At 44.4% G+C, this 21,731-nt stretch overlaps 1 protein-coding gene across 2 annotated transcripts in view; it reads right to left on the bottom strand.

The window, feature by feature from the left end:
• The window catches only part of LOC141126801 (uncharacterized), a 35,967-nt gene extending 17,936 nt beyond the window's left edge, over positions 1 to 18,031 (bottom strand). The window contains exon 1 of one of the 2 annotated variants that reach the window (XM_073612792.1): positions 17,941 to 18,031. The gene's annotated coding sequence lies outside the window, so the exon portion shown is untranslated. Of the gene's footprint in view, positions 1 to 3,357; positions 3,552 to 17,940 lie in introns of those variants that run through there. The other variant, XM_073612793.1, reaches the window with a different exon arrangement.
• Between the last annotated feature and the right edge of the window lie 3,700 nt (positions 18,032 to 21,731).

Genomic DNA, 21,731 nt, shown 5'->3' with positions numbered 1-21,731 from the left:
TATTTCTTAAGGGCACCCCAAACACGGTGCAATTTTTTTTCACGATTGTTAAGTAACAAATTGTGCTACAATTGCGGTGAATGTAAACGCTCCTGGATCTGTGCCAAGATTTGGTACATGAGCTACTTTTTGAGCATTTTTGGAGTGGAGGGAGGCTCATTTAAAATGAATGGTGCCTCTAGAAATATGCTACAAAAAAAATGTAAAAAAAAGCTAAGAAAAAACGAGTGGCTGCAGATCGCTCAGGTGTGAATGGAGCCTTAGGGAAAATGTAAGTGTCCCGGAGTTCACTTTTTAACATATCAGAGATTTCAGCAGCAGCACCTGAAAGAATATTTTCAGTCTTCCTTTTGAAATGTAAAATATGAGGATTATTAAACGCTGTGACCCCGTTGGGGGGTAATTTTCTCTTTGGTTCCTCTCTCGGAGATTCCCAGGAGCTTTGCTGTGAGCTAAACTTCCTGTTTCCACCCCCTTGTCTGAAATCCCCCGGAGGAGCCGCTGAACTGACACCAGACCTGCTGATCCGGCAAAAGGAGGAGAAACAGGAAATTCAGCCCACAGCAAAGACCTGATATTCAGCAGACAGGAAGTGTGGGGGAATCTCTCCAGGGGGGACATAGACAGCCAGACAAAAGGATTTAACCCTTCCCTGGTCCGGAACGCCAAACAACTTGCAATAAAAAATAAATAAATATTATATATATATATACACACACACATTTCAGTAGATGTCATGTGAAGTGTGTACGACAATAAAGGTCACAATATGTGCACATTTATAACCAACTACAACATGGTAGGCGGGCAAGAATCAAGTGACTGAACTGTGGAAAATGAGACCCCAAAAAGGTAAAAAATCATGGAATTAAAAGTCTATAACAAAGAGAGATACAGGGAGAGATCCAAATTGAGTGCCCACAGGAGAGAGAGAGAGAGAGAGAGAGAGAGAGAGAGAGAGAGAGAGAGAGAGAGAGAGAGAGAGAGAGAGAGAGAGAGAGAGAGAGAGAGAGAGAGAGAGAGAGAGAGAGAGAGAGAGAGAGAGAGAGAGAGAGAGAGAGAGAGAGAGAGAGAGAGAGAGAGAGAGAGAGAGAGAGAGAGAGAGAGAGAGAGAGAGAGAGAGAGAGAGCGAGCCGGGATGACAGACGCAGAGCGCAAGTCAGCCTAGTAGACAGACGCAGAGCGCGAGACAGCCGGGAAGACAGACGCAGAGCGCCAGACAGGCGGGCAGACAGACGCAGAGCGCGAGACAGCCTAGTAGACAGATGCAGAGCGCGAGACAGCCTAGTAGACAGACGCAGAGCGCGAGACAGCCGGGCAGACAGACGCAGAGCGCAAGTCAGCCTAGTAGACAGACGCAGAGTGCGAGACAGCCGGGCAGACAGACGCAGAGCGCAAGTCAGCCTAGTAGACAGACGCAGAGCGCGAGACAGCCGGGCAGACAGACGCAGAGCGCCAGACAGCCGGGCAGACAGACGCAGAGCGCCAGACAGCCGGGCAGACAGACGCAGAGCGCCAGACAGCCGGGCAGACAGACGCAGAGCGCCAGACAGCCGGGCAGACAGACGCAGAGCGCCAGACAGCCGGGCAGACAGACGCAGAGCGCCAGACAGCCGGGCAGACAGACGCAGAGCGCCAGACAGCCGGGCAGACAGACGCAGAGCGCCAGACAGCCGGGCAGACAGACGCAGAGCGCCAGACAGCCGGGCAGACAGACGCAGAGCGCCAGACAGACGCAGAGCGCCAGACAGGCGGGCAGACAGACGCAGAGCGCCAGACAGGCGGGCAGACAGACGCAGAGCGCCAGACAGGCGGGCAGACAGACGCAGAGCGCCAGACAGGCGGGCAGACAGACGCAGAGCGCCAGACAGGCGGGCAGACAGACGCAGAGCGCCAGACAGGCGGGCAGACAGACGCAGAGCACGAGACAGCCTAGTAGACAGATGCAGAGCGCAAGACAGCCTAGTAGACAGATGCAGAGCGCGAGACAGCCTAGTAGACAGATGCAGAGCGCGAGACAGGCGGGCAGACAGACGCAGAGCACGAGACAGCCTAGTAGACAGATGCAGAGCGCAAGACAGCCTAGTAGACAGATGCAGAGCGCGAGACAGCCTAGTAGACAGATGCAGAGCGCGAGACAGGCGGGCAGACAGACGCAGAGCACCAGACAGACGCAGAGCGCGAGACAGCCTAGTAGACAGATGCAGAGCGCAAGACAGCCTAGTAGACAGATGCAGAGCGCGAGACAGCCTAGTAGACAGACGCAGAGCGCGAGACAGCCTAGTAGACAGACGCAGAGCGTGAGACAGCCGGGCAGACAGACGCAGAGCGCAAGTCAGCCTAGTAGACAGACGCAGAGTGCGAGACAGCCGGGCAGACAGACGCAGAGCGCAAGTCAGCCTAGTAGACAGACGCAGAGCGCGAGACAGCCGGGCAGACAGACGCAGAGCGCAAGACAGCCGGGCAGACAGACGCAGAGCGCAAGACAGCCGGGCAGACAGACGCAGAGCGCAAGACAGTCGGGCAGACAGACGCACAGCGCCAGACAGGCGGGGAGACAGACGCACAGCGCCAGACAGCCGGGCAGACAGACGCACAGCGCCAGACAGGCGGGCAGACGCACAGCGCCAGACAGGCGGGCAGACAGACGCAGAGCGTCTGACAGGCGGGCAGACAGACGGGCAGACAGACGCAGAGCACCAGACAGGCGGGCAGACGCAGAGCGCCAGACAGGCGGGCAGACAGACGCAGAGTGCCAGACAGCCTAGTAGACAGACGCAGAGCGCCAGACAGCCAGGCAGACAGACACAGAGCACGAGACAGCCGGGCAGAGAGACACAGAGCGCGAAACAGTCGGGAAGACAGACGCAGAGCGCGAGTCAGCCTAGTAGACAGACGCAGATCGCGAGACAGCCGGGCAGGCAGACGCAGAGCACAAGAAAGCTGGGCAGACAGACGCAGAGCGCAAGTCAGACTAGTAAACAGCCGGGCAGCTAGAGAGATAAGAGATTAAAAAAAAAAAAAAAAAATCAGCACCAGGCAGAGAGAGATATACAATGTTACAGTATTGTGAAGACAGAGGGACATGAGAAATCCTGGACTTGAACATCCCATGTATGATCTCCCCTCTGTACCCCGCACTCACCTCCTATCCCCTTTATATTATTTCTTTCATCTCCCCAATACAACCCATAATAATTGTCCCACAACTGTATACAGTCTTGGCGGCCGTAGTAATAATGTTGCGCCTCCTGTGATAGGTACGTATACAGACAGAGTAACATGGTAAAGGTCACACGGGGGTACACGTGGACCCCAGAGGGCAGCACACATCTGAAATACAAATAAAAGTTTTACCTGCGGAGGGATGTGTAACCCCCGATTCATATCCCCGGCCACATTGTACAAACCCCAGGATGTCTCCGCTTTACAGCTTCCTGTGTATCCTGCCTCTCCGGACAATGAATGAGCGGCTGTGCCAACCCATCGTCCAATCAGAGAGGTGACACATGAGACTGCAAAGCCCACACAGGAAATGGTGGAGTCATCTTTCTGGCTTAGCAGTGTAGTTGGGGAAGGGACATCACCGGCAGCACTGAGCAGTGAATGATGACGGTGGGAAAGTCTCCCCAATGCCAGAATACTAAGGCTCAGCGATTACCACATCTACATTGAGTGTGTGGATGGGAAAAGCGGGTCATTTCTTTTGTTTAACCCGCTGGTTGAATGAAAAAGAAAATGAAGCGTGTATGGGCTGTCTTATAGAACTTGTGTCTTCCCCCTTTGCTATCTTCCTGTGAGAACACTCTCTCATGCATCCTGTCTCCCCCCCCCCCCCACATTGTTACTTTGTAGACTATTATCACTCCATGTATCATTTATCCCCCCCCTCCTTGTATTCAGTAACGATTGTCCAGCATTATTTTGGATCACTGCCATCATTCCGGGTACGGAATTTATCATTTATCATCTACCATTCATTATACCGCCAATAGGATTGTAAAAAGACAACAATCGTGCCCCTGAGATTGTGAATATGTCGGTTGAAAACGAATACAGCCACCACATCTAATGATCAGTAAAGCTGCCGCCCGCATATTACATTTTACCAAACACGTGTAGCAGAATACATTTTGGCCAACATTTTTGAAGAAATTTTATTTTTTTTATGGAATATGTTTTATAGCAAAAAGTAAAAAAATATATCCCCCCCCCCCCCAAAAAAAAATTTCAGTCTTATTTTGTTTATATTACAAAAAACAAACACAGTGGTGATCCAATACCACCAAAAAAAAGCTCTATTTGTGTGATAAAAATTATATAAATGTCAGTTGGGTGTGGTGTTGCATTACCGCACAGTTAAAGCGGGGTTCCACCCAAATTTTGAACATTATCTCTATGCATTCTCTTCCTTGCCTAGATGCCGACATGCTGTGTAAAAAAATTTAAATCGCCGTAATTACCTTTTATTTTTCTATTCTTCTTAGCACTTCCTGGTTTTCCTCCCATGGGAGTAGGCGTGTTTCTAGCCTCTCCCAGACCTTCCACAGTCCCCTGGGAGCTAGTCTCAGGCTTCCCAGCATGCATTGTGCAACAGCGTCATCACAACATCTCGGTGAATGCTGGGAGCACGGCATTCACCGCATCCAGGAAATACATACTTGTGGGCTTCAAATGCCCACAATGAAGATGGAAACCGCCTTCAGTGAATTTTATAAGTTATTCTTTACAACGAAATCGGACACAGGCGGACTTATTACACAGAACATGTGAGTAGATAATCATGAGAAGAAAAGTTTGTGAATGAACTCCAAAAAAAAAACAATAGATAGGTGGACCCCCGCTTTAAAGTAGCGCAGTGCTAAATAGCAAAAAAAATTAGGATTTGTATAACAGCTTACCTGTAAAATCCTTTTCTTTCTTTAAGTCCTCTAGTCTCTTGGAGCCCTACTTTGGTTGTCTCCATCCCCTCAGTTGGCATTGCTATGGGACATACCACATAGTTACTATGGTGCTCTGTGTCCCGTGATGTAGGATAAAGAAAATAGGATTTTTATAACAGCTTACCTGTAAAATCCTTTTCTTGGAGTACATCATGGGACACAGAGGTCCCTCCCCTCTTCTAATATATGTGTATTGCTTTGCTACAAAACTGAGGTACTCCCAGTAGTGGGAGGGGTCATATAGGGGGTGGACTTCCTGTCTTGGGGTGTGCCTATAACCCACATAGTAATTACTGTGGCCCTATGTCCCGTGATGCATCATACATGTAAATGTATGGACTGAAGACCAAGTTGCGGCCTTGCAGATTTGAGCCATGGAGGCCTGGTGATGCACTGCCCACTAGGGTTGTCCCGATACCGATACTAGTATCAGTACCGATACTGAGCATTTGCCCGAGTACTTGTACTCGGGCAAATGCTCCCGATACCTGGACAGTCAGCGGTGATCGGCGCGTGGGGGAGTTACAAGCTTCTCCCCTAGCAGCTTTCAGCTGCTTTAGTGACATACAGCGGTGATCGGTGCTTGTAACTCCCCCACACGAGATAACCGCTGACTGTTACCTCATCCTCCATGCCTCCTCCGTTCCTCTGTCCCCCTCCGTTCCTCTGTCCCCCTCTGTTCCGCTGTCTTCTCTCCATTCATTCTCAGTGCAGCTGAGGCTGCAGAGAAAGGAACTGGGGAATCTCTATCCTCGGTCTCTTTCTCTGTCTCAAAGGGGAGATCCTGATATCTCACCAAAGCCCCCCAACAGGGCTGATTAAAAAAAAAAAAAACACATATTGCAATAAAGAATTAAAAAAAATATTATTGTAAAAAATAATAAATGTAAATAAAAAAAATATAAAAAAAAAAAAAAACGAACACACAGACACCGTTCACCCCCCCCCCCCCCCCAAAAAATCCACTGTCACGTGACATTAAAAAAAAAAGTATCTGTACTTGTACTCGGTCCTAAAAAAGTGGTATCGGGACAACCCTACTGCCCACGAAGCACTAACAGCCCTGGTGGAGTGAGCTTTGATTTGAGCGGGTGGAATCTTCCTCTTCAAATCATAAGCCTGAACAATTACTTGCCGAATCCATTTAGAAATAGTAGATTTCGATGCTGCCTGTCCTCTTTTAGGACCTTCGAGAAAAAGAGGGGGGGAAGGTTGGGACTTTGAATGAGGTGCGCATGATGCAGCCCAATCACACTCACAGAGGTGCAAACATATGTATGTTTATTAAGGACCAATGATCAACATGGCATAAAAACGCATTGCAAACATTAGACATAAAATAATCGCATATAGATAATAAATCTATGTATATTCAACCATGGGACATGGATAGGTACAATTATGCATCTTAATCCCCCAAGCAAGATAAAAGTCATGTGAAGTAAAAAACATCTGAAAATTGGTCAATGTGTGTTTGATGCATCAAAGGTAGGCCCGACGCTGCGTTTTATGGACTTCAATCCACTCTTCAGGAGCCGGATGCATCTAAATTCTATAAAAGATGTATAAAAAGCAATATAATTTCATGGGTATAACAAAATCAGCAGAAAAGGGGGAAATTGGGCATAATGGGCCATGCCAAAAAGGTTACTCACATGATAGCCAAAACTGGGACCGTGCGACAAAACAAAGCCAGGGGTGAGCCATGGAGCCTGGCCCGTGGCTTCAAACATCACATGCATTTTTCAAGGTAATCCTCCGGGTGCTTTTTTCAATCATCTTGGTGATATCTGCAGCTTATATCATCTCATTTTTTGTTACTTGTATCATCATAGATACATTTTATATATCTCCTACATTATAGAAGTCCCCTCCACTGTGGGGTGTTGGTGTGTGCGGTCCGGTGTTCCTTGTTGAGGTCCCCCTCTCAGCTCCCGGACCAGGCTCCATGGCTCACCCCTGGCTTTGTTTTGTCGCATGGTCCCAGTTTTGGCTATCATGTGAGTAACCTTTTTTGGCATGGCCCATTATGTCCAATTTTACCCCCTTTTATTTTCTTTGCTGATTTTGTTACACATGAAATTATATTGCTTTTTATACATCTTTTATAGAATTTAGATGCATCTGGCTCCTGAAGAGTGGATTGAAGTCCATGAAACGCAGCGTCGGGCCTACCTTTGATGCATCCAACACACGTTGACCAATTTTCAGATGTTTTTTACTTCACATGACTTTTATCTTGCTTGGGGGATTAAGATGCATAATTGTACCTATCCATGTCCCATGGTTGTATATACATAGATTTATTGTCTATATGCGATTATTTTATGTTTAATGTATGCAATGCGTTTTTATGCCATCTTGATCATCGGTCCTTAATAAACATACATATGTTTGCACCTCTGTGAGTGTGATTGGGCTGCATCATGCGCACCTCATTCAAAGTCCCCCCCCCCCCCCCCCTCTTTTTCATGATATTAAGGATGGGGGTGCAAACTTTCCCTTGCGTCCCAATTAAAGTCCTAAGTTCACTTTTCCCTCCATTGCTATCTTTTAGGACCTTCAGGCAACACAAACAAAACATCCGTTTTTCAAATCTGAGCAGTCGCCTTCAAGTAGACCTTGACCGCTCCTCACCACATCCAAAGAATGTAGTGATATTTCTTTCGTAGAACAGGGTTCTGGAAAGAATGAAGGCAGAACAATATCCTGGTTTAAATGAAAACTTGACACTACCTTTGGTAGAAAATTATTTGATACATCACGGGACACAGAGCCATAGCAATGAGTATGTGGGTTATAGGCCACCTTCAGGTGATGGACACTGGCACACCCCAAGACAGAAAGTCCATTCCCTATATAACCCCTCCCACTACCGGGAGTACCTCAGTTTTGTAGCAAAGCAATACACATATTAGAAGAGGGGAGGGACCTCTGTGTCCCATGATGTACTCCAAGAAAAGGATTTTACAGGTAAGCTGTTATAAAAATCCTATTTTCTTTATCCTACATCACGGGACACAGAGTCATAGTAATTCCGATGTGGGTTATAGGCCACCCTCAGGTGATGGACACTGGCACACCCTTATGCCGCATACATACGAGCGGATCATATCTTTTTCCGACGGGATTCTGCTCAAGTTTGCCTTGGATACACACGGTCACCCAAAAGTTTGCTGAAATTACGACTGTCAAGAACGCGGTGACGTACAACACTACGACGAGCCGAGAAAACAAAGTTCAATGCCTCCGAGCATGCGTTGAATTGTTTCCGAGCATGCGTAGGGATTTTGCAGGTCGGAATTGCCACAGACGATCGCATTTTTGGATAGGAACTTTTCCCAACCGAAAAATTGAGAGCCTGCTCTCAATCTTTTGCTGGCTGGAATTCCGCCAGCAAAAGACCGATGGAGCATACACACGGTCGCATTTTCCGCCGAAAAACTGTCATCGGTCTTTTGCGAGCTGAAATTCCGATCGCGTGTACGCGGCATAAGACAAAAAGTGCACTCCCTATATGACCCCTCCCACTACTGGGAGTACCTCAGTTTTGTAGCAAAGCAATACATGTGTATAAGAAGAGGGGAGGGACCTCTGTGTCCTGTGATGTACCCCAAGAAAAGGATTTTACAGGCAAGAGGTTATAAAAATCCTATTTTCTTTATCGTACATCACGGGACACAGAGCACCATAGTAACTATGTGGGATGTCCCATAGCAATACCAACAGAGGGGAGGGAGACACAACAAAAAGTAGGGCACCAAGAGACTAGAGGACTTATACTGCAGCCTGCAGCACACTGCGCCCAAAGGCGACATCCTCACGTTTTTTTACATCCACCTGATAGAATCTGGTAAATGTATGGATTGAGGACCAAGTTGAGGCCTTGCAGATTTGAGCCATGAAGGCCTGGTGATGCACTGCCCACGAAGCACTAACAGCCCTGGTGGAGTGAGCTTTGATTTGAGCGGGTGGAATCTTCCTCTTCAAACCATAAGCCTGAACAATTACTTGCCGAATCCATTTAGAAATAGTAGATTTCGATGCTGCCTGTCCTCTTTTAGGACCTTCAGGCAACACAAACAAAACATCAGTTTTTCGAATCTGAGCAGTCGCCTTCAAGTAGACTTTGACCGCTCCTCACCACATCCAAAGAATGTAGTGATTTCTCTTCCGTAGAACCAGGTTCTGGAAAGAATGAAGGCAGAACAATATCCTGGTTTAAATGAAAACTTGACACTACCTTCAGTAGAAAATTAGGATGAGGACGCAATACTACCTTATCCTTGGACGGTAAAAAAAAAAAAAGTCCTGCAAGCAGCATCTTTGGGGCTCCAAAAAACGCCCCTGCCCATTGAAGCGGCACTTCAGCGTGAAAGGGGCCTAACAGGGACACAGACGGCAATTAAAATTCCTGACACAGGTTCTATCCCTTCACCCTCCTATAACAAAAATATATTAAAAAACAAATAAAAAAAAAATTTCTTTTAGTTAATTATTACTCGGTTTATGCATTTAATTAACTAAATCCCCTGACAGGTTTTTTTTTTTTTGTTTTTTTGTTTTGACAGTCATGTTCTCTTCAGGGAGATTTTCCTTCACTTCCTGTCCAAAATACACAATGGGTGACCCCACTGGAAAATCCCCCCCCCCCCCCCCACATCTCTTTTTCATGCAACAATTTACAAATTGTGTGTAAATGCCAATACAGAAGCTACAGACATTTCCCCGACCGCATCAGCCTTTCACTTGTACTTGGGGCTGTGCGCAGCGGAGGCGGCTCCATGGGCACCGGAAAGCACCGTAGATTTTAAGGCTCAGCACACAGGAGCTCAAAATGTCCATGTACATGAGGTCTAAAATAAATCATATAAAACTAGAATACATTTATAAATATTAATAATAATACTATAAATAAAAAAATAAAAGGAGAACATGAAAATCAGTTAAACAGTTCAAAATTAAATAATAAAAAAAAAAAAAAAATAGCCAACAAGACAAAAGTGAAAAAAAAAAAAAAAAATGTATCCAATTACCCCCTTCCCACCCTTGCGATAACCAAAAGATACAGCACGGGCTTACTTTGCCAGGAGGGCGTCCATAAACAACTTCCTATGATCACGCTGCCCGCGTGCCCCCGGTAATGCGTTCTGTGATCGCCGAGTCCTTTGGACTCAGCTGACCACAGATCAGGGTAAATGGCCAGTCACAGCAGCCCTTTACCATGTGATCAGCTGTGTCCAATGACAGCTGATCACAATGTAAACACAAGCCGGTTATCGGCATTCCTTTCCTCACGCTGACAGCATGAGAGGGGAGCCGATAACCGGCTTCTGTTAAAGGAACATCTACACTGATAATCAGGGCAGTTTCAACAGTACCCACCTTGGCTCCCAATCAGGGCCCACCAGTGCCGCCAATCAGGGCCCACCTAATAGTGCCCACCAGTGTTTTCAATCAGTGTCCCTGTTCTATCAGATTACCGCTACCCATCAGATTGTGTAACGGATGTGACCTTTCAACCAAAAAATACTTACTGCACATGCGCCATGCGTGCCAAACACTTCATGATCTGATGGGTAGAGGTATTCTGATAGTACACCCATGCGGACATCTTACTACACCCAGCTACATCTTGAATTTCAGAGTAATTTTAGCAATAAACTGAGCGTATATAAAAATATTAGGGGTGCACCGAATGGAAATTTTGGTGCCGAAACCGAAAATGCAGGATGCACCTTGCCGAAAACCGAAAACGACAGTTTAAAAAAAAAAATTTTATTTTCATATATAAAATTGTATGATATTTGACTTTTTAGTTAATATCATCAATTTAAATTAATATGGATTTATTATTGCCCATTATTGGCACCTTTAGTGCAAGAAAAGCTCAAGAAACATGCAGTCTCCAACCATCTCTTGTATCATGTCCACAGTCTCTGACCATCTCTTGTATCATGTCCACAGTCTCCAACCATCTCTTGTATCATGTCCACAGTCTCTGACCATCTCTTGTATCATGGCCTCAGTCTCCGACCATCTCTTGTATCATGGCCTCAGTCTCCGACCATCTCTTGTATCATGGCCTCAGTCTCCGACCATCTCTTGTATCATGGCCTCAGTCTCCGACTATCTCTTGTATCATGTCCTCAGTCTCCAACCATCTCTTGTATCATGTCCTCAGTCTCCAACCATCTCTTGTATCATGTCCTCAGTCTCCAACCATCTCTTGTATCATGTCCTCAGTCTCCGACCATCCTTTGTATCATGTCCTTAGTCTCTAACCATCTCTTGTATCATGTCCTTAGTCTCTAACCATCTCTTGTATCATGTTCTCAGTCTCTGACCATCTCTTGTATTATATCCACAGTCTCTAATCATCTCTTGTATCATGTCCACAGTTTCTATCAATCTCTTGTATCATGTCTGCAATCTCTTACTTAAACACACTGCTAATAGTATTAGCAAAATTTGCATTTGGTACACCTCTAGCAGACATGATACAGAAGATGGTCAGAGACTGCAGACATGATACAAAAGATCAATGCAGCCCCACCAGTGGATGTCAGATGCAGCCTCGCCAGTGGATGTCAGATGCAGCCTCGCCAGTGGATGTCAGATGCAGCCTCGCCAGTGGATGTCAGATGCAGCCTCGCCAGTGGATGTCAGATGCAGCCTCGCCAGTGGATGTCAGATGCAGCCTCGCCAGTGGATGTCAGATGCAGCCTCGCCAGTGGATGTCAGATGCAGCCTCGTCAGTGTCCGGATCAGAACGGGGATCTCTCGCTGTGTTAGGGAGCTAGATTTGAATTTCCTGGCCGCAGTAACAATGTCCCGGCATTGGATCAGTGTGCCGTCTATCACAGGAGGTGGGACATTATTACTATGGCCGCCAAGACAATTCAGCTCCCTGATACAGGGAGATCGCTGCTCTGCGAGAAGAGAGGGGAGGAGGAGGAGGAGGAGGAGGAGGAGGGAGGAGGGAGGGGAGGACCTTGAGCTGCCAGGATAAACTCTGCAATGGGCGGCACATGGTGGGGCAGACCACGCCCTCTTTTCGGCACCATTATTGGCACCTTTTCTTCTTTCAGCTGCATGCCAAAAACACAGTTTTCGGACGATATGTTTCGGTGCACCACCAAAATATAGTATATTGACATATGGGATGCTGTTTGGATGTTACATTTTGAAAGAAGCTGGACGCCAGCAGAAAGGAAGGTGGCGGAGGCTTGGTACACCCCGCACTGCTCAGCGCTAGAGCTGCACGATTAATCATTAAAGAAAAAAAAAAATCCAGATCGCCATTCTACCCCCCTCCTCATCTTAAAAAAGCATTTCCTCGATTCAGTGCAGAGAGTTCTCTGCTCAAGCCGACAGCTGTAAAAAAAAAAAAAAAAAAAAACACACAGGCAGCCTGCAAAGTTTCTCACATCACTAAAGAGAAACATTGTAACATATAGTTCTTTTAGATCAAAAGGGATGAACTTTTGTCCGTAAATGAGGGCAGTTTAACCACTTAAAGAGGAAGTAAAGTATTCCTCCTTAATTGTACCTACAGGTAAGTCTATAATAAGGCCTATAATTAAATTTACTGTAAATATCACCTAAACTTGCGCTGTTTAGGAGATATTTACTATATACGCTGCCACCGTCATCATCGGGCACATGCGCACTGAAGGAAAAGCCCGCTCACGTGGGAGTGACGTAATTGTGGCTCCGGCCAATCACAGCGCCGGAGCTCGCAAACCCAGAAGCACCTCCGGGAAACATGTCGGCCGGGTAAGCGGTTTGCCGGTGCCGATCAAGGGCATTGTTCTAAGGTAAGTATTTTATAATGTATTTCATAAGTATTTCATAATGAGCTAGTATGCGATGCATACTAGCTCATTATGCCTTTGTCTTGCAGGGTTTTTTTCTGGGGGGGGGGGGTTTGTTTTTGGAGGTTTATAACCACTTTAAAGACTTAAAGGAGAAGGTTTAATTCTATGCATTAAGATTAAAAAAAAAAAAAAAACTTCTGTGTGTAGCAGCCCCCCCAGCACCTCCTAATTACTTACCTGAGCCCCATCTCTCTCCTGCGATGTCACCGACCCCCTCAGCCATACAGGACACTCCCCCTGATTGGCTGAGACAGCAGTGGGCGCCATTGGCTACCGCAGCTGTCAATCAAAGTCAGTCAGCTAATCAGGGGAGAGAGGGGGCGGGGCCAGGTTAGGGCTCTGTGTCTAAATACATCCACGGAGCTCTGACTCGGCTTGGGTGCCTCCATAGCAAGCTGCTGGCTGTGGGGGCACTCAAAAGGAGGGAGGGGCCAGGAGCAGCAAAGAGGGACCCGAGAAGAGGAGGATCCAGGCTGCTCTGTGCAAAACCAACTGCACAGAGGAGGCAAGTATAAGGCTGCATTCACACCTGAGCGTTTTCAGCTCGTAAAACGCCCAACAATCAAAATTTCATTCATCTCTTCTGACCTGTACAAAATTGCGTTAAAAGTTGTGGCAAAAACGCGCGACTTTCTGCCTGAAAGCAAAACGCTCAGGTGTCAATGCAGCCCAAAATGTTCGTTATTTGATAAAAAAAAAAAGTCTTTACAATCACTTTAACCTTTTTTGACATTTGTTGCTTACAAGTTAAAATCAGTTTTTTTTGCTAGAAAATGAGAACTCCCAAACATTATATATATATATTTTTTTTTTTTCAGCAGAGACTCTAGAGAATAAAATAGTGGTCATTGCAATATTTTATGCCACACTGTATTTGCGCGGCGGTCTTTCAAGCACAATTTTTTTAGAAAAAAAATACACTTTCATGAATTAAAAAAAAAAACAAAAAACGAAACAGTAAAGTTAGCCCAATTTCAATTGCATAATGTGAAAGATCATGTTACGCCGCGAGAATCGTGATCTTTATTCTAACCAAAAAAAAATTTGTGATTCTCATTTTAGCCAGAATCGTGCAGCTCTACTCAACGCTTTCGGCTTTTAAAGTTAAACATCACGAATATCAATATACTATATTTATTGATATACGCTTACTTTATTGCTAAAACGACTCTGAAATTCAAGCCATAGCTGGGTATACCAAGATGTCCGCATGGGTGTTCTATCAGATTATGGCTACCCGTCAGATCATGAAGTGTTTGGAACGCATAGCGCATGTGCAGTAAATATTTTTTGGTCTGAAAGTCACTTCTGTTATACAATCTGATGGGTAGTGGTAATCTAATAGAACATCGCCCATCAGTGCAGCCTCATCAGCACTCGTCAGCGCAGCCTAATCAGCGCAGCCTCACCAGCGCCCATCGACGCATCTTCATCAGCGTCCATCGGCGCAGCCTCACCAGCGCCCAGCCTCACCAGCGCAGCCTCATCCATGCCCATCAGCGCAGCCCCATCAGCGCAGCCTCATCCATGCCCATCAGCGCAGCCCCATTAGCGCAGCCTCATCCGCGCCCATCAGCGCAGCCTCATCCGCGCCCATCAACGCAGCCTCATCCGCGCCCATCAACGCAGCCTCATCCGCGCACAGCAGCGCAGCCTCATCCGCGCACAGCAGCGCAGCCTCATCCGCGCACAGCAGCGCAGCCTCATCCGCGCACAGCAGCGCAGCCTCATCCGCGCACAGCAGCGCAGCCTCATCCGCGCCCATCAACGCAGCCTCATCCGCGCACAGCAGCGCAGCCTCATCCGCGCACAGCAGCGCAGCCTCATCCGCGCACAGCAGCGCAGCCTCATCCGCACCCATCAACGCAGCCTCATCCGCGCACAGCAGCGCAGCCTCATCCGCGCACAGCAGCGCAGCCTCATCCGCGCACAGCAGCGCAGCCTCATCTGCGCCCATCAGTGAAGAAGGAGAAAAATTACCTGTTTGCAAAATTTTATAACAAACTATGAAAAAGTTTTTCCTTTTCTTTTCAAAATTTTCGTTTAGCAAAAAAATAAAAAACCCTAGTAGTGATTAAATACCACCAAAAGAAAGCTCACTCTGTATGAAAAAAAAAAAATTATAAAAATTTCATTTGGGTACAGTGTAGCATGACCGTGCAATTGTCATTCAAAGTGCAACAGCGCTGAAAGCTGGAAAACGGCCCGGGCAGGAAAGGGGGGGGGGGGGGGGAGTGCCCAGCAGGCAAGTGGATAAAGTACTAAAGGCAATTTTTTAATTTATTTTTTTGGATAGTGGAGAGGGATTAGAACACCAATCAGATTTGTTCGGCTGTCAGTTCCCCCTCTCTAACTGTCCTGTTTACCGTTATCACCGAGAGCAAACGTGAAAGAAAATTCCACTTTTTTGGGTTGTCACCAGAGCAGGAATAGAGAGGAAATCTTCCCATGGGAACACTAGTTCTGCTGACAACCAGGGAATTCTCTTGCTTTGGAGGGATTGCCGTTCACTTCCTGTTGTGACTATCTGACAGGAAGTGAAGGGAAATCCCTCCAACGGAAGATAAAAGGCAAAAATATAATCTGACAGAGGTTATAACCCAACTTTAGAACTCATTTATATGTGCAGCAGCCCTTGTCACCCCTAAGATAAACGATTCACGGTGAATAACTTTTCGTCATTTGACAGGCGGTGAGGAGGCAATATTACCGCGGCTCAACCGTCTACCTTCACTGCCCCCCACCGGCTGCCCATATGAATGAGCCCTATGGAAAAGGAAGAAAACATTTTTTTGCCGTCAGTTCCACTCTAAAGTTAACAATAAACAAAATTCAAAAATGAATAAATGAAATAAAACAAAAAATATAAATAATTATTATTATGTACTTTACATATTATTTAAATTTTTTTTGGTTTTGATTTAATATTTTTTTTTCACATTTTATTGTGTTGGATGACTTCTTTTATTTTGTTTTATTTATGTAATGATAATAATATGAATAACTTTTTTTCATTATTTCTATTTTTATCTGAATATTATAATATTTAAACGTAACAAAAATAAAAACGAATAAAATTACTATTATTAATAAAAAATAGTTTTATGATTTATTTTAGTGTTAATAATAATAATAATAATCTCATTTTTGCATGATTATTATTATTAAAAGAACTAAAAGTTTTTTGTTTTTTTTTAAGTAGTAAATCGCAGCTTAAATAAATAAATAAATACCCTGCAAGGCAATGTCATAGTATGCATCGCATGCTGCTAACACAATATGAGGGAGCGCTGTCACTGGGAGGGTTTCCACCCCCCCCCCCCCCGGTCTTCCTTCTGGGTATGCAGCCTCCCGCTACATGAGTGGCCGAGGAAGTGATGACGTCACTCCTGGACCTTCAGAGCGCATTGCACCGGTGACGTCACTGGGCTGCATGCAGTGTGAATATCTCCTAGAGTCCCAGTGATGGAGAACCTTGGCATCCCAGATGTTTTGAAACTACATTTCCCATGATGCTCAAATACACTGCAGAGTACATGAGCATCATGGGAAATGTAGTTCCAAAACATCTGGGGTGCCAAGGTTCACCATCATTGAAACCATGGGTGCTCAACCTGTGGCCCTCCGGATGCTGAGCTACAAGTCCCACGAGTCATTGCAAGCCACTGACGAGCATGACTCCCAACAGGCAAAGGCATGATGGGACTTGTAGTTCTGCAACAACCAGAGGGCCACAGGTTGAGCACCCACATCCTAAACAGTGCAAGATTAGGAGATATTCACAGTACCTACAGCCTGATTATAGACTTACCTGTAGGTACAAGTTCAAAAATTGAGCTTACTACCAATTTAAATTTTTTTTTTTATAATAAATTATATATATATATATATATATATATAGTTGTATTATTCATTTTATTTTTTATTAACTTAAATTATTAATATTGGTAAATTTGGTATCATTTAAATTGTATTACCACCACCAACAACAATAATAAATGTTTTATTCTTTTATTTTTTTTTTAATAACAATATAGTTTTATTATTCATTTTTAATTAATTTAAATTGTTAATAATATTCAAAACAATAAAAATATAACATTAATTTGGTATCATTTAAGTTGTATTACCAACAGTAATAATAATAATAATAATAAAATGTTTTATTCTTTTATTTTTTTAATAATAACAATATAGTTTTATTATTCATTTTTAATTAGATTAAATTATTAATAATATTATTCAACACAATAAAAATATAACATTAATTTGGTATCATTTTTATTACCAATAATAATAGTTTTATTTTTTTAATAATAACAATATAGTTATTATTAATTTTTAATTTAAAATTATTAATAATATTATTTAAAACAAAAAAATATATATATAAAACATTAATTTGGTATCATTTAAATTTTATTACCAACAATAATAATAATAATAATAATAATAAATGTTTTATTTAATAATAACAATATAGTTTTATTATTCATCTTATTTTTAATTAATTTAAATTATTAATGAAACAAAATAAAACTGTTATATTAGTATTATCATTACATGATTAAAAAAAATGTAATCAAACAAAATAAAATGTGAAAATAAAGGATCGAAAGTTAATAATAATAAATATATATAATAATAATATTTTATAAAAAAAAATAATATTTTATAAAAACACTAAATAATCCAACAAGATAAAATGTGAACATAAAATAAATATTATAAATATTCAAAAAAAAATTTAATATATAAACAGCAACAAAAAATATATAAATTATTAATAAGTAAGAAATAAAACTATTATTAACAAAAATAATAATAATAATTTAGAAGGGTTTCATATTTATGGGGAGGAGATGAGAGTTCCATGGATCTCATAGTTTTCCATCAGGCTGATCCTCAGACTTCACACACAGCGCCCCTCTATGGCTCCCTCCTCCCCTCCCCTCCCCCCCTCCCTGGAGAGGCCGGATTGGGTGTCAGGAAAAGTTAGGTGACACTCCGCCTCTAGTGCGAGGACCCCGAGTCACCCCAAATCCCTGCCGGTCCTCCACCGGCCTCTAATCCGCCCCCCATCGGTCATTTTCACCACCCAGACAACCGGAACTCACCAACTTCACTGCCACCGAGACTCAGCCGCTCACCGGCGCCGCCTACTTCCCTCCCGGGGACGTCCCACCTCTCCTGAGTCCGCCGCTAGAGGTCGAACTTCCCTCCCCCCCCTTCTCACTGCTTCCGTAGCTGCTTATCGCTGTACTATAGGTCTCCGATAAAATGGCCGCCGGAACAGGATTCAGTGTGCGCGGTTGCTAGGAAGCGGTGGGCGGGAGGGCGGCCATTTTTGTGAAGACTAGAGTTTATCTTGGTCAATGAGAAAACCCTTGTGAGGGCAGAATTATAAGAATGGCACACGAAACTCTAAAATCGCTACATGGTTCATATAGTACTGAGAATAAAGAATTAAAGGCACAACTAAAACCCTGGCAGTTTTTTGTCACCTGTGTCCCATTGGGGAGATTTCCCTTCACTTCCTGTCCTATAGCCAAAACAAGAAGTGAGAGGAAATCCCTCCCAAATGGAGTGTCCCCATAGGGAGTTTTCCTCTCTATTCCTGTTCTGGGGACAGCCCAAAATTTGGGATTTTCTCTACATTCACTTTTGATGACAGCAGCAAACATGAGAAATAGAGCAAATCTCCCTGACAGGGATGCAGAAAGCAATACAAACCTGATGGGTTCGAATCCCTCTAATATCCACAACCTAAAAACAGGTTTTTATTTTAGTTATACTTTAATGAGGACCAATCACAGACAGCTTGTAGAAGATTCAGAATAGTCATTCATGAAGTATATTTCAATTTGGGTAAAAGTACAGTTGTCGCTCTACCCCCCCTAGGAATCATTAGAAAGTTGCCCATGGTTCCTTTTCCCAGCATATTGGACCAATTTCACACTGCGGCGCTTTTCAGGCGTTTTAGCGCTAAAAATAGCGCCTTAAAAGTGCCTCTCAAGCCCCCCCAGTGTGAAAGCCGGAGTGCTATCACACTGCGGCGGTGCGCTTCTGTAACGGGAAAAAAAGTCCTGCAAGCCGCGTCTTTGGGGCGGTGCGGGAGCAGTGTATACAGCGCTCCCAAAACGCCCTGCCTATTGAAATGAATGGGCAGCGCCGACTAAGGGCCTGCAAAGCGCTTCAGCAGTAGCGCCGCAACACGGGCGCTATTAACCCTTTCTTCAGCCACTAGCGGGGGGTAAAAGCGACCGCTGTAACAGCGGTAAAGCACCTCTAAAACTAGCGGCGCTTTAACGCTACCACCCCAGTGTGAAAGGGGTCTACATGTACACAAGAGCTGTGCTTACCCTTCCCTACTCACTCTAAACTATAATGCCGTGTACACACGGGCGGACTTTTCGGCAACAAAGGTCCGACGGCCTTTCCGATGGACTTTTGACGGACTTCCGACGCATTTTCGAACGAACGGACTTGCCTACACACAATCACACCAAAGTCCGAAGGATTCGTACGTGATGGCGTACGACCGGACTAAAATAAGGAAGTTCATGGCCAGTAGCCAATAGCTGCCCTAGCGTCAGTTTTCGTCCGTCGGACTAGCATACAGATCAGTGGATTTCTCGATAGGAACTGGGTCCGCCGGAGTTCCGACGTAAAGATTTGAAACATGTTCCAATCTAAAGTCCGTCAAATTTTCGACAGAAACAGTCCGCTGAAGGTCCGATGAAGCCCACACACGGTCGCATTGTCCGCCGGATTCGGTCCGTCGGACCAGTCCGGTCAAAAAGTCTGCTCGTGTCTACAGGGCATAAGTGCAAACATGTTAGTAAAGTGCAACCGATACAAATAAACTGTCGCTTTAACTGACAATTGCACTGTCGTGCGACGTTGCACCCAAACAAAATTGACGTCCTTTTTTTCCCCACAAATAGAGCTTTCTTTTGGTGGTATTTGATCACCTCTGCGGTTTTTATTTTTTGTGCAATACACAAAAAAAGGGCGACAATTTTGAAAAAAAAGCAATATTTTGTACTTTTTGCTATAATAAATATCCCCATTTAAAAAAAAAAAAATTATCTCAGTTTAGGCTGATATGTATTCTTCTACATATTTTTGGTAAAAAAACCCCGCAATAAGCGTATATTGATTGGTTTGCGCAAAAGTTATAGCGGCTACAAAATAGGGGATAGATTTTTTAGCATTTTTATTATTATTATTTTTTTTACACTAGTAATGGCGGCGATCTGCGATTTTTATCGGGACTGTGTGTGTGTTTCTAACTGTAGGGGGAGGGGACTGACTAGAGGAAATGACAGATCGTGGTTCTTAGCTATTAGGAACTCACGATCTGTCTCTCCTCAGAGAACAGGGATGTGTGTGTGTTAACACACACACATCCCTGTTCTGCCTCTTGTGCCCGCGATTGCCATCGGGCACGAGCATCGGCACCCCTCCCCGAGTGCAGCGGGCGTGCGCGCGCCTGCTTTCCCGCTTAAAGGAGCCAACGTATGGCTATGAGGGCTCACGGGATTGTGCCGACCTGCCGCCATATAATGACGGCGGCTGGTCGGCAAGCGGTAAATATGCCTAGAAATACGTCATCCACATCTTGAGTTGGATCAGAACCGCAAAACACCTCCGCAGGGAAACAAACTCCACATAGTGTGATTCCGTTTACCTTTTATTGTAGTCACCAACTTCATAAAGTAACAATTTCCAATGGATTTGCAATGGATAAAACGTACAAATATGCACAGTCTAGCATTACCAGCAGCCCTTGTTAGAAGCAAGACATTCACCCTGGGAGAACAGCGTCTGCTGGTTACTTCCGGTTGTCTCTTCTGGGCTGCGGAACCGAAACGTCAGCACTGACGCGTTTCGTCATCACGACTTCGTCTGAGGACGTGGCCTTATGGCACGGCGTCCTGATATTTATACCAAAACATCACAGCTGAAACTTCAACCCTCAGAGGGTGCAACCAAACTGTTCTCTAGAGGTGAACATAGACACTGGTCAGTACACTACTCGGAGGTCAATTCTAAGTTCTGACGATGGTAATTTTTAGCATCTAGCCATACATGGCCAGATTGGTATTACAACTCTACTTTTATACATTACCACATTAAAAACAATCATAATAAAACTACCACATTTGATTATGCCACAGATTACTCATTAATAACATTATATTAATCCCATATAAATCAGTACATAATAAATGGTTAAAAATCATATACAAATTCAAATACATTTTAGATTGCTTAAAAGATCAAATCATAAAAACAGACTATATTAAAGCTTATATTTAAAAATCACTAATAAAACAGTTAAAGTGGATGTAAACCCAGTCATCCTTTCTAAACTACTGCCATAGGGGTTATCTAATATTATTATTATTATTATTATTATTATTATTATACAGCATTTATATAGCGCGGACAGTTTACACAGCGCTTTGTTATCTATAAGGATATACATGCCTCCTGCATGTATCTTTACCTGTCAAATGTCTCCTCTCTGTCTGTTATGAGACCCGAAAAACTGCAGATTCTGTGGGCGGGTCTGTTGTCTGGAGCTCGGTGGGTGGAGTTGTGATGTCAGTAGAATCCCCGCCCAACTCTACACCCCTTGTCAATATGCATTTTCTCCTGTGTATTTCTAACACTGAACTTCTGCTATGATCTCTAACATCCAGTGAAAAGACAGGAAAGTAACCACATGACTTCAGCATGCCAAATCATGGTGAGGTGTGGAACAGCCAATCCTTGCAGAGCTGCTGAAGAAAGGAGTGGGGGAGCGAATTTAAAAATAATGCATGTCTTAGGCTGGTGCACGAGATATGTAAATCACCTGTCACTCACAGCAAGGGGGAGGATTTGACAAAGTTTTTCT

Source organism: Aquarana catesbeiana, linkage group LG02 (genome assembly GCF_042186555.1).
Source record: "Aquarana catesbeiana isolate 2022-GZ linkage group LG02, ASM4218655v1, whole genome shotgun sequence".
NCBI classification, from domain to species: domain Eukaryota; kingdom Metazoa; phylum Chordata; class Amphibia; order Anura; family Ranidae; genus Aquarana; species Aquarana catesbeiana.
The sequence above is the reverse complement of the archived record's forward strand: the minus strand, read 5'-3'. Positions and strand labels throughout refer to the sequence as shown.